The sequence below is a fragment of the Silene latifolia genome, chromosome 9 (genome assembly GCF_048544455.1).
Source record: "Silene latifolia isolate original U9 population chromosome 9, ASM4854445v1, whole genome shotgun sequence".
Lineage (NCBI taxonomy): Eukaryota > Viridiplantae > Streptophyta > Magnoliopsida > Caryophyllales > Caryophyllaceae > Silene > Silene latifolia.
The window spans coordinates 224,951,164-224,965,009 of NC_133534.1; the positions used below are offsets into that span (position 1 = coordinate 224,951,164).

General features: G+C 37.5%; 1 non-coding gene across 1 annotated transcript; it reads left to right on the forward strand.

The window, feature by feature from the left end:
* Window positions 1-10,846: 10,846 nt before the first annotated feature.
* Window positions 10,847-10,953, forward strand: LOC141603426 (small nucleolar RNA R71). The gene has a single exon (XR_012525304.1). It is a non-coding gene; the product is annotated as a small nucleolar RNA R71 (small nucleolar RNA).
* The last annotated feature ends 2,893 nt before the right edge of the window (window positions 10,954-13,846 follow it).

The window sequence follows — 13,846 nt, forward strand, 5'->3', positions numbered from 1 at the left end:
AAAATATGATGTTTTGATAAATAGATATTTGATCGGTTATTTAGTATTATTGTTAGTGTGCAAATTATTTTGTAATGATTGTTTAACATGTTAATGTTTTGTGTAAAGCATTTAGAGCTTGCTGATGTAATTGATTTTACCATATAATCTCGGGTATGATGCATGGTTTGTGATGACCAAGGTGAGATTATGGAGCCATGGTGGTTTAGCCATGTAAGAGGTAAATCAATAGCATCTTCGGTAAACCAAAGGTGATTTTACCTTGAATACACTACTACAAATCCAGGCAACTACAACGCCCCTTTAACAACGATTATTCACGAAAATCACAATAGACGTTGTAGAATGTATGGCGCGAATTTTAGTAAAATTAATTACAACGGGTATGGTTATAAAAACCGTTGTTATTAGTTTTAACAACGGGTCACACATGCACAACCGTTGTTAATAATCCGCCGCAAAATTGGCGCAAAGTTAGTGAAAAGTAATCACAACGGTTACTTTTGTAACCCGTTGTTAAAACATATGTGACAACGGGTGTTTTTTTACAACCGTTGTTAAAACATATTTGACAACGGTTGTTGATTTACAACCGTTGTTAAAACATATTTGACAACGGTTGTTGTTTAATAACCGTTGTCAATACCTTCCATACTATAAACCACACAAACACAAGTCTGCTGTGACCACAAAACACAAACCTTAATACACAAACACAAAACACAATGAGACAAACACAAACACAAAACACACATTTTCTCATCGTCTCTTTCTCTCTTTCTCTCTTTCTCATCGTCGCTTTATCTTCTCGCCGTCCTTTGTTGATTTCATCGTCTCTTACGTTCGTAATTATCGGATAAATCTCGCCAAATCCTTTGTTAGTTTCATCGTCATTATTTTCTTTTTCTAATTATTTCTTTTGCATGTATGTGTTTTTATCGACCATTATGTTATTTGTTTAAGTATTTTTCGCATAATTAGTTATTAAAACAAAGAAGAAGCAAGATGAAGAAGCAAGATAAACATAATTAATATATATATATATATATATATATATATATAAATACATAAATTAAAAAAAAATTACATTAATAAAAATGCAATTCTTATATTTTCATAGAGGATCTTATTCTCCTTTATCATATCCGTCCTCTCCTCCTTGGCTATTTGGAGGTTCCGTTCAGCAGTTGCTATATCGTCATATAGCTGCAACTGTTGCTGCTCCGTCAAGCCATCTTCTTTGGTGTCCTTCAGTACGGATCGAGCATCCGCAAGGTAGCTCCTGAAACTTTCCTCAATATGGAGCAACCGGCGGATGAAACTGTTGTTGTTCTCGATCATAGAAAGAGTCTTAAGGATGATATCATTCATTTTGTTGGAGTTTGGAGTTTGTTTTGAAAGATTAAGTAGGGTTAATTTATTTGGAGTTTGTTTTAGCAGTTAGGGTTTGGAGATGTATATATTGAGATAATGGAAATGTTAGTTGAGATAATGCAATGTATTTATTTAAGCAATGTGTGGGTTGAGTTGTTTTTTAATTAATATATATGTTAGGAAGTTGTGCCATAATCATCATCATATCTCTCAATGCTGCTTCAAATCTTATTACTAACCCTTCTCATTCCATATTGTCCGTTCATATGCACAGTGATGGCAGTAATAATGCATGCATCGGAATTATAACGGGCCGTAATTATGCATGCATCTAGTAATATTTAATTTTATTTTTTTTATTTTTTAAGAACAAACAACAACGGTTATTTATTAAACAACCCGTTGTCTTTAGTTATAACAACGGTTTAATTTGTATATTACAACCGTTGTTATAACTTTCCCTCCAAAACTGAGTCACACTTTCCACAACGGGTTTTTATACTTAAAACCGTTGTTAATATTTTTAACAACGGTTGCCTTAAGAAAACCAACCGTTGTTAAAACCTTTTACAACGGACGCTTTAACAACGTCCGCTTTTTTATATAACAACGGTTTTTAACCGTTGTTATAGCCTGTATCTGTAGTAGTGATACGGTGGTTCTGTTATCGTGTTCATATATGAAGGACATGAGGGAGGCAATATGATCTTGGTATTAGGATCAAGTGCGAGAGTAGGATTACCATTCTCTCGTTAATACTTCTATTGAGTCGAGTATGACACTTTTATCTAATAGTAAATGTGAAGTCGTGACTCAGGTTTTCAAAAGGGCTTAATTATCGTGGTTTGACAAGTTGAGTAAGTGGTTTGGTTCAAACTCGTCGTCAAAAGCTACCAACCAAAACAATATTTATAACTTCACAAACTACTCTTAGCAAAGAGGTAAGTAAAGGTCGGATCCCAAAGGACGGGTATTGATGTAGGATTTTCAATTGTAAATGGTCGTGTCTTAGGGTGTCACATTTTGGGTTGAAATAGGAGATCAACTAAACTAATAAACAAGATGAATAAAAACAAAGCAAGATAAATAAAGGCGTGTAAACAATTGATTAAAACCAGTAGGGTGTCATGGGTTCATAGGGGATTCATAGGAGTTGATCATACAAACATGTTCTCAATTATAAGCAAGCACTAATTGTTGTGATGAGATCGAGTTGGTGTATAAGCTTACAATCCCTAGGAAGATTTGGGTCCCGGAGCCGAATCGATTAGATTGTACAACACCTACAAGTCGACTTAATCCTTCCTATTCAACTATATGCATGGTCTAATGAGGCCCGAGTTGGTGTATAAGCTTACAAGCCTCATTCAAAAGATAGGTGATGGATAAAAAAAATGCAAGGATTCATAGGCTCGCATTTCATCAAACATAACATGTGCATAAGTTTAAATCACAACAAGCAAGCAAATTAATTATGAAGACATATTAGATTAAGCATGAATCAATCCCCATTTTGGTTTCTCCTAATTCCCCATTAACCCTAGTTAAGGAAACTACTCACACATTATGAAGTTTAGCATGCTAACAAGGTTGTCAATCATACTAACAAAGCAAAACATGATGAATAAATGAAAGTGATTAACAATAATTAAACAAGGGTTAAGAGAATTATACCTATGAAGATGATTCCAAATAATAATGCAAAGAATAATAGAAGTACTTGATGATTGATGGAAGGTTATCAATCCTCCGAATAAACCCAAAAAATCTTCTAATTACCCAAAATAAATGAAGAACAATAAAGAAATTAAGAAGAGATTAAGATATGATTAATATTGAGAAATTGTATTACAACTAAATTAAGACTAATTTGAGAGAATTACAAAGTGATTAGAGATTGATTAAGAGGTGATGCTAATCTAGTTAGTACAAAGGGGTATTTATACTAAAGATTAGGTACAAAGATTAGGGTTACTAAGGGCTTAAATGACTATTAAGACCCTAATAAAAGTTGAGGAAATGCTCCTCTCGAAGGAAATAAGCATATTCTCGTGCTAATCCTGCCACGATCCGTGCGTCTTGAGCTGTGGCACGGGCTCTCTGACCTTTGATCCGCTTGGATTGCCTGGAAGACGCTCGGCTCCATTGGCTGCAATCCGCTTGTCTTAGCCGAAAAACGCCCGAATGTTGATGATGGGAGACGCCCGGATCGTGTCTAATCCGCTCGGATCCCTGGGCAGTTAGCTACTCTTGTTTTGGCTCCTTCACAATTAGCAAGGATCATTTCGGGGTTGCAAGGATCCTTTCATCATTGCCCATTTCACTTTATTATCTACTTAGGCCTCTAGTGTTGGTCTTCTCTTTGATGCTTGGTCATTAGATACGATCAATTTAGCTCCATTTCGCCATGTAAATGCAAGATTAGCACTCTTTTCTTACCAAAGAGACAAAACCTCAAAGAATATGCAAAATGGGAAACTAAAGATAGTAAATGACCCAATTATGTACTATAAAGCTTAGGAACGAGGTTAATTCGGGGACTAAATGTGCTCAAATTAGAGTCACATCAAACCTTCCCAAACCGAACATTTGCTCGTCCCGAGTAAAGAGGTGACTACAACTAGGACCTTTATTTAAACTAACCTACTAATATAGCCGATATGAGATAATTAGCGAATCTCACTCCGCCCCTTCAACTCACAACAAGACAACCATGAGGTAGGATGCCTTCTTGCAAGGCAAGGTGGGGCTTGCCAAAATGGCGACACATCCAAGCATTAAGCACAAAAAAAAAAGTAATGGATGCATCTACAAAAATGAATAGCCACTTTCCTCATCTAAGTGGCAGAAATTATCTAAAAGGGAAGCAATCTAAGGGTACACATTCCATCATAGATACGGTTTCTTCAAACTACTAAGCCTAGAAGGATACCAATAAATCACCTCCAAGTTGTGTGAAGCTAGGGTACCTTTATCCTCAATTGTTAAATATTTTTGTCAAGAGTAGACTCCCTATGGTGTTAGAAACACTGGAGGATCGCGGAATTCCCCTTCTTGCCTAGACAAGAAGAAGGGTCGTCCCCTCTCTACCATGCACAAAAGTGGATTCGATGGATAAAGGGACCAATTGAATTTTGAGTTTCATATGGGGTTTGATTTTGTTGTTGTTTTTCCCCCCAATTTCTTGTGGCATTTGACATTTGAGAACACTTTTTTTTTGCCATTTCTTTGATGTTTGGCATTTCAAGGCTTGACAATTTTCAACTTTTTGCATTTTCTTTTGAGCATTTTCAAAGTCACCCTAATTTGTAACAAGGGTGCTTTTATTTGAATCATAAGAGTTCTTATTTTTGTGCTCCTCTTTTATTTTGTTGCAAATTGCAAATTTTTTTTCATTTTAATTTCAATTCTTGAACTCAAATTTTGATAATTTTTGTGCCCATTCCCTTTGATGACAAAATGTGGTAGAATATGGAAGATGGTTGCATGGTTTCAAGGGTCACCTTGGAATAAACGGTAGCCAAGGAGTTATCACACCACAAGGTACTCTTGACTAGGCCTTAATCCATGGGTCAAAGGATACTAACATGACATATCCTAGGGTGTTTTAGAAGTATTCTAATGAGCAAAGTCTTAAGAACAAAGAGTATTTACAAGGGCCTTATATACACTTGTCAAGCTTCCCAAATAGATGTCTTCACAAAATTTTCCTAAAACGCAACTACTTGCCATGATGCAACTATCATTTATACAACCTTATGCATATGCTTCTACCAAATAGCATGCCATATAAGCTAAATGCAACTCCTACAATCACATTGGTTTATACCGCATCAAACAAAATAAAGCCACATAGTCATTAACATAAAGAGGAAAAAGGAGATTGAAAAGATCATACCATGCGGTCTTCATAATCCTCATATCTCGGATGTGGCGTAGTCGATCAATGTGAAAAAGGATAGACAAACAAACAAACAAACAAACAAGTATATACAAAATATACAATTCTACACTAATAAGGAATGAACATGTTTTTGGTTTTTCAAATTTTTAAATTTTTATGGTTTTTGTTTTAAAAGTCATGGTAGAATTTCCCATCTCCACACTAGTATGGGCATTGTCCTTAATGGCCAATATGATAGGAAATTATGCAAGATAATATGAGAATGCATGATTTCTACACTAAAATACAAACTACATGACATATACACAAGTGAATGCATTCTAAACTATACTATATGATGCTTGAATTTGTTGGTTGGAGAGCACAATTTCAATTGACTGGCAATGCTTGTGCTTGAACTTCCCCAAACCAAGTAAGACACTATTTCTAGTGTAAAGTTGGATGAGTTCATGCACAAAAATGCAATGCATGAAACTAATTTGTCATTTTGGATTTTCGCAAGTGGGAAAAATATAAGACACCTCAAAGGAACCGAGGTGAGAGTCCTCTAGGTGTTGCTAGGACTCAATACCAATGATCAAGATTAATTTTAAATGATAAAAAGACAAAGCTAAAAGGAGGTGTAGGAAACTCACAATGGATTGTGGCATCCTCCAAAAGCTTGTCAAACCTCAATTGTCGTTTATGGTGACATCACTATCATTGTCATCATCATACTCATTATCATCATCATCATCTACCTCCATGGATCCGGAGGCTTCACCATCATCTTCATCACTTGAGCTTTCCATTTCTTCCTCTTCTTCATCATGACAAGAGTAGCTATCTTCCCCGCTCTCAACAACAATCTCCTTTCCCTTAGTAACTTCACCATCCAAGGTAGCATCTCTAGGAGCATTTGGTAAGAACACTTTCTTATCTGCCCAACTAGGCAAAGTAAATGATGGATCAAGGAGTCCTTGCCTAGCTAAGTGTAGGAGGGGCGGATATTGAACTCTATAGGCATTGACTCGATCTTCATAAGCTATCTTATGCATATGTTGCAATAATTGAGTCAAGTAGTCTTTGACTACCTCAACATTTGTGCCACTTGGTGTGAATTCTTGATATTTAATTGGATAAGGTGGAGTCACGATAGAGGAGGAGGAGGAGGTCTTGGCATTTGATTCCCTATGTTGTTTCATAATCATCTCGGCTTCATTAAAGACGGGAAGTAAATAGCTTGGACTTCGGACATTAAGGCGGCATATCTTGCATGGCAAGATGAAGGACTTATCTTCCTTAGTGAGCCACTCAAATTTGTTTTCAAGATTATCATTCTTGACCCAATGAAACTTGTTAATCATAGTGGCCAAATCAAGAAGGTTGCCACCTCTAACCGGTTTGTATGTCTTGTCTTTGTTAAAATCTGGGTTAAAGTGTTTGGCTAACCATGTCACTAATCCTCCATTCACAATAAAAGACGCTCCTTCTTTACCATGGTCAATTGTAAGCCACCGATCAATTAGGAGTTGAAGTATGTTATATTCCTTGGTGAACTTTTTGTTGACATTCATGGTGGATTCAAGATAGACAAAGTCGAGTTCAGTAAAATGATTAGTGCCCTTTCTTGCAATTAAAGTGTTCCCCACAACATTATGCCACACTCTTATGCCCGGATGGTGGACATAAAGAACATGACACTCATGATAGGACACAAATTTTCTCCCGATGATTGCTTTCCATAGAGGTGCGGGATCATATTTCAAGGGCTTCTTCACATAATGAGAATGCATAGAGGTGCGGGATCATATTTCAAGGGCTTCTTCACATAATAAGAATGGTCTTTCAGACCAAACACCTCGCCAAACTCATCCAAAGTCATCTCTCTACTCTTGTTTTCTAGGCGGAATTCAACAAATTTTTGACCCTCTCTACCTTAGTCATCTTCAATGAACTTATAAACTCTATGGTGAGGGAAGGGTAAGTCAAATATTGCATCTCAAAGAGAGTAAGCAATTTCATAGACTCAAAGAATGACTTAGTTCTCCCAAGAACACCCAACTTATCTAAGGCGTCGTGGCATATGAATTTGGAAGGCAAAATGGTTTTTCTAGCAAGGGATACAAAAGCTTTCCTATGAGAATCGTTTGTGAAAGTTACCTCCGGATAATCTTTTAATTGTTCAATGACCGGAATAGGAGTAGTTTCCACCATAGGAGTAGCAACTTCTTGAATCTCCACCCTTTCTTGATGCACTACCATAGCCTTTGAGGCTTGAAGATCTTGTTGCCTTTTGGAAAGATTTGGTTTTGTGGGTGCCTTGTTTCCACCTTTAGTTCTTGCCATATCTTCTCCTTTTCAAGATTGTATCAACAAACCTTTGCTTGAATGCTTCTAGTCTCCTCAAGCTTCAATTAATCCCAAATCGATTATGGGGTTTTCAAATTTGCCTTGCAACCCTAGAAAATCGATTCAATCTTTGAGGATTTGGATGTTTGGTTGGTGTTTTGTTGATGAAGGAATAAATTGATTGTGTTTTTAGGAAGTTTGGGTTTGATTTTGATGAATTTGGGCGAGGAATTTGTGTTTTGTTGATTAGGTGATTGAGGGTTTTGAGGGTTTTTGGGTGTGTGTTTTGAAAGAAAGAAATGAATTGGGGATGCGGGGTTTTAATCCCGTGTTATCGGATATTAGCAGCAGGAGACGAGCGGATTCCTCTAAAGACGATCGGATTCTCAAACAGCGAGCTCAGGAATTCCTAACCCGTGCTGAGACGCGCGGATTCCTCAGGAGACGGGCGGATTTCTGCTGGAGACGAGCGTCTTCTCTTGGGGACGATCGGATTTATAGGCAGTGGGAAATTGTAATTTTTGCACAGGTCAGAACGTGCAGATTGCTCTTGAGATGAGCGGATTCCACCTGAGATAGGCGTCTTGTTTGTAATCTGCCCAGATTTTAAAACAGAAAGAAATTCTTCAATTTCAGCATACCCAAGACGAGCGTCTGGGAGCCAGGACGCTCGGATTTCTCCCAAGACGAGCGGGTTACCTCTGAGACGGGTATCTTCTGCCTGCACCCACGAGTTCAGGTCCACTCGTGGGGATCTTCATTTCCTATGTCATTCTTTCTTCATTCCTTTGTTCAACATTATGGGTGCATTATGAAGGCTCGGTTAGCCTAGGCTATTGCTATCCCCACACTAAAGCAAACACTACATATCAAAGGCACATTAAAAATCCCTCCCTCACTTTCTCTCATGATGAAAATCTTGATCAAAGTAGGAAATTGCAAATCCAAAATTGAAAAAAATGCAATTCAAGAAGTAAAATGCAAGTTAAGGGTTAGAATATTTACAAATGGTGGTTTAGGGAGGACTCCACCAAACTCTCATTCTTGGATGAGATGTCAATGAGGCATAGCCAAGGTGTTGTTGATGTTGCTCAACACCTTGTAGAAGTAGTCAAAGGCTTGTTCATTGTCATTATAAAGATCATCAATAGACCTTGCACATTGTGTTCTTCATGGTGGTGACTTGAGTCAAGATGGTCACCAAAGCCTTGGTCTAAAGTCATAGCATTGCCAATGTAGGGATTGACCAATCCATCGAATTCGCCGTCCCATAGACCACATACTTCATTATCTTGCTCTTCAATAATATCATGAGTTAATGATAACAACTCCTCTTTCTTGTTGTCATGGCCAATGAGGTCTTCTTCTTTTATTGTCATGGTTGGTGGTGAGCTATTCAAGCTCTCTTTTTTGGCGAAATTTCCTTGCTCTTTGGATATATCATCTTGAGGATTATCCACTTTCTTCTTCCATATGGGTGGTGATTCTTTACCCATAGCTTGTTCTTTGCATTGAGATCCAACTTCTTCCTATCACTTTCTCGGCTATAATGGTCGATCATGAAACATGGATCATGTAGTCGGGGAGCTCTCATTGTTTTGTCAAGGTTAAAAGTGATTGTTTCATCTCCCACTTCAAGTGTTAGCTCTCCATGTTTCACATCAATCACCGCTCCCGCGGTTTGTAATAAAGGTCTTCCTAAAATGATAGGAATGTTGGAATCTTCCTCCATGTCTACAGTGACAAAGTCTACCGGGATGAAGAACTTGCCAATTCTCATGGGCATATCCTCCCATATCCCTATAGGTATCTTTAATGATCGATCCGCCATTTGAAGAGTAATATTAGTGCACTTGAGCTCTCCCATTCCTAGCCTCTTGCACATCGAGTATAGCATGACACTTACACTTGTTCCAAGGTCACATAATGCTTTTTTGATTGTAGTGTCGCCAATGGTGCATGGAATAGAGAGCTTCCCGCATCATTGAGTTTTGTAGGGGAACTTCCTTGAAGAATATCACTACTCGGTTTAGTGAATGCAATGGTCTCTAGCTTTCGGATGGATTTCTTCTTTGTAAGAATGTCTTTCATGTACTTCGCATATGCTGGAACATGATTAATCAATTCCGTGAATGGGATTGAGACTTCTAAGTTCTTCACAGTCTTCATGAACTTTCCAAGTTGTTCATCAAACTTAGGCTTAGTTGAAGACTTGGGAATGGAAGTCTAATCACAATAGGCTCTCTTTCCTTAGCCTTATCTTCATTCTTCTTCTTCCTTAGAGTTCTCCATGACTCTTTGCTTGTCACTAGCTTCCACAATGTCTTCATCAATTGGCTTCTTTGGCCCTTCATACCTTGTACCACTCCTCAAATGGATGACACTAACCGATTCATGTCTTGGGGGATTACTTTGAGGTGGTAATTGTCCCTTTTATCTTTAAGAGCTAGAAGATGCTAATTGAGACATTTGGGTTTCCAACATCTTGGTGTGGGCTAGTATGTTGTTGATGGTGATGTCTTTTACTTGGCTATCTTTTTGCATTTGAGTGAAAAATTCTTGTTGGTTCTTTTGCATTTGGATGACCGCTTTTTGAACATCGAAGCCTTGATCATTTGTTTGATTGTAAGAGGGTCAATTTTGATAACTTTGGCTTTGATTGTAAAAGGGTCTTTGAGCTTGATTTATCATTGGAGGTGGGGTGTATGTTGGTTGAGGGTTTTGAACATTTTGGCTTTTGTATGAAAGATTGGGATGGAATTTGGTATTCTCTTTCTAATAGTTTGAACAAGAGGTACCACTCTTGTATGCTTGAAAATCATTTACTTGTTCACTTGTTCCCCTACATTCACTTTAATCATGTCCCAAAGTTCCACAACTCTCACATACTCCACTTGGAATTGAGGATGATGCCACCATAACATTAACATGTTGTTTGGGTGATTTGGAAGCTTCATCAAGCTTAGCCATGGCCTTCTCAAACTTCAAATTGATGGTGTCAATGTGAGCACTTAGTTGAGCACCCAATTGTGTGATGGAATCTACCTCATGCTTTCCTCCTCTAGTAGCCTTTTGAGGCCTACTATATTGTGAATTAAGAACCGCCATCTCTTTGATTTTGGCCCATGTTTGATTGTCATCAACTTCGGTGAACATTCCATTCGATCCCATATTGGGAATGTTGCGGGAGTCTTCATATAGACCATTCCAAAATTGTTGCACAAGGAACCACTCGCTAAGTCATGGTGTGGATAAGAACGACAAGTGTCCTTAAATCTCTCCCATGCTTCATACAATGATTCCTCATCTCTTTGCATGAAGCCGGTGATTTGGGCTCTCAACATGTTAGTCTTCTCCGGATGATATATTTTTTTTGTAGAAAGCAAGTGTCAACTTCTTCCATGAGTCAATACCAAGGGTGGCCTTGTCTAGGCTTTTTAACCATTGTTTTGCGGTACCGATCAAGGAGAAAGGAAATAATACCCATCGGATTTGATCTTGAGTAACTCCGGTTTGAGAAATCGCATCACAATAGTCACAAAAAGTCTCCATATGTGAATGAGGGTCTTCACTAGGCATCCCTCCAAATTGACTTCTCTCAACTAATTGTATGAATACGGATTTGACAATGAAATTTCCGATTAAATGTTGCGGTGTAGGAGTACCATTTGGTAGGTTCTACTCGGTTGGTACAGAATGTGAAGAAAATTTAGGCATTGTGGGTTGATTTTGTGGTGGGTTTTGTATTGGGTTGTCCTATCCTTCTCTTGCAAAAGGGTTGGTAAACTCAATGTTATTAGGTTGAATGTCCACAATCTCACCAATACCTACAACTCTTGAAGTACCTCTAGCAACTCTTATATTGTTGGTTAAGGTCCTTTCAATTTCAAGATCAATAGGCAATGAATTACCTTGTGATCTCCTAGTCATGCAAAATATCAAACAACTTGAAAACAATTAGAACAACCTTGAGGAGATTGACTTCCCCAAGGTAAAGAAAGACACAACTAAAAACAATTAATGAAAATCAAATCAAGTTAACATCGTCCCCGGCAACGGCGCCATTTTTGGTTCGGTTCAAACTCGTCGTCAAAAGCTACCAACCAAAACAATATTTATAACTTCACAAACTACTCTTCGCAAAGAGGCAAGTAAAGGTCGGATCCCAAGGGACGGGTATTGATGTAGAATTTTCAATTGTAAATGGTCGTGTCTTAGGGTGCCACAATTTAGGTTGAAAAAGGAGATCAACTAAACTAATACAAGATGAATAAAAACAAAGCAAGTTAAATAAAGGGGTGTAAACAATTGATTAAAAGCACTAGGGTGTCATGGGTTCATAGGGGATTCATAGGAGTTGATCATACAAACATGTTCTCAATTATAAGCAAGCACTTATTATTGTGATGGGATCGAGTTGGTGTATAAGCTTACAATCCCTAGGAAGGTTTGGGTCCCGGAGCCGAATCGATTAGATTATACAACACCTACCAGTTGACTTAATCCTTCCTATTCAACTATATGCATGGTCTAATGAGGCTCGAGTTGGTGTATAAGCTTACAAACCTCATTGAAAAGATAGGTGATGTATAAAAAAATGCAAGGATTTATAGGCTCACATTTCATCAAACATAACATGTGCATAAGTTGAAATCACAACAAGCAAGCAAATTAATTATGAAGACATATTATATTAAGCATGAATCAATCCCCATGTTGGTTTCCCCTAATTCCCCATTAACCCTAGCTAAGGAAACTACTCACTCATTATCAACTTTAGCATGCTAACAAGGTTGTCAATCATACTAACAAAGCAAAACATGATGAATAAATGAAAGTGATTAACAATAATTAAACAAGGGTTAAGAGAATTATACATATGAAGATGATTCCAAATAATAATGCAAAGAATAATAGAAGTACTTGATCATTGATGGAAGGTTGTCAATCCTCCAAATAAACCCAAATAATCTTCTAATTACCCAAAATAAATGAAGAACAATAAAGAAATTAAGAAGATATTAAGATATGATTAATATTGAGAAATTGTATTACCACTAAATTAAAACTAATTTGAGAGAATTACAAAGTGATTAGAGATTGATTAAGAGGTGATGCTAAACTAGGTTGTAAAAAGGGGTATTTATACTAAAGATTAGGTACAAATATTAGGGTTGCTAAGGGCTTAAATAACTATTAAGACCCTAAGAAAAGTTGAAGAAATGATCCTCTCGAAGGAAATGAGCATATTCTCGTGCAAGTCCTGCCACGATCCGCGCGTCTTGAGCTGTGGCACGGGCTCTCTGACCTTTGATCCACTTGGATTGCCTGGAAGACGCTCGGCTCCATTGGCTGCAATCCGCTTGTCTTAGCCGAAAAACGCCCGAATGTTGATGATGGGAGACGCCCGGATCGTGTCTAATCCGCTCGGATCCCTGGGCAGTTAGCTACTCTTGTTTTGGCTCCTTCACAATTAGCAAGGATCATTTCGGGGTTGCAAGGATCCTTTCATCATTGCCCATTTCACTTTATTATCTACTTAGGCCTCTAGTGTTGGTCTTCTCTTTGATGCTTGGTCATTAGATGCGATCAATTTAGCTCCATTTCGCCATGTAAATGAAAGGTTAGCACTCCTTTCCTACCAAAGAGACAAAACCTCAAAGAATATGCAAAATGGGAAACTAAAGATAGTAAATGACCCAATTATGCACTATAAAGCATAGGAACGAGGTTAATTCGGGGACTAAATGTTCTCAAATATGAGTCACATCAGTAAGTATACTAGTTTAGTTAGTACTCATCTTTGGCAAGCGATTAGGCAAGTGTGAAATTGTATAAATAAAATAAACTATGAATTATGGTTTGTCCTATGTCGGTTTTCTTTCGGGTATAGAGGTATAATGTTCTGCACATTAATTTACCAATTTAGATAGTCATTTCTACAAATGGTGGAGTATTCTTGCATAGGGGAAACACCATTAGCTTATGGGTTTCCAGAAGTGAATTTGCATAATGAGTTTACATTAGAGTTGGTACGCATAGTGTTAGCATAGCCGGTTACGGCTAAGTAGCTATGGAAATTAATCTATAATATTACTTAAAAGTATTAGACCAATTTCATCCATGAATTTTTCATAGTGAATAACGGTTTGCACAAGGGTGTTTTCTATTACACAATTTATGGACTATCATAAAAGGGGATTGATCTTGGTTGTCTTTATTTTTTGACATCTCTAT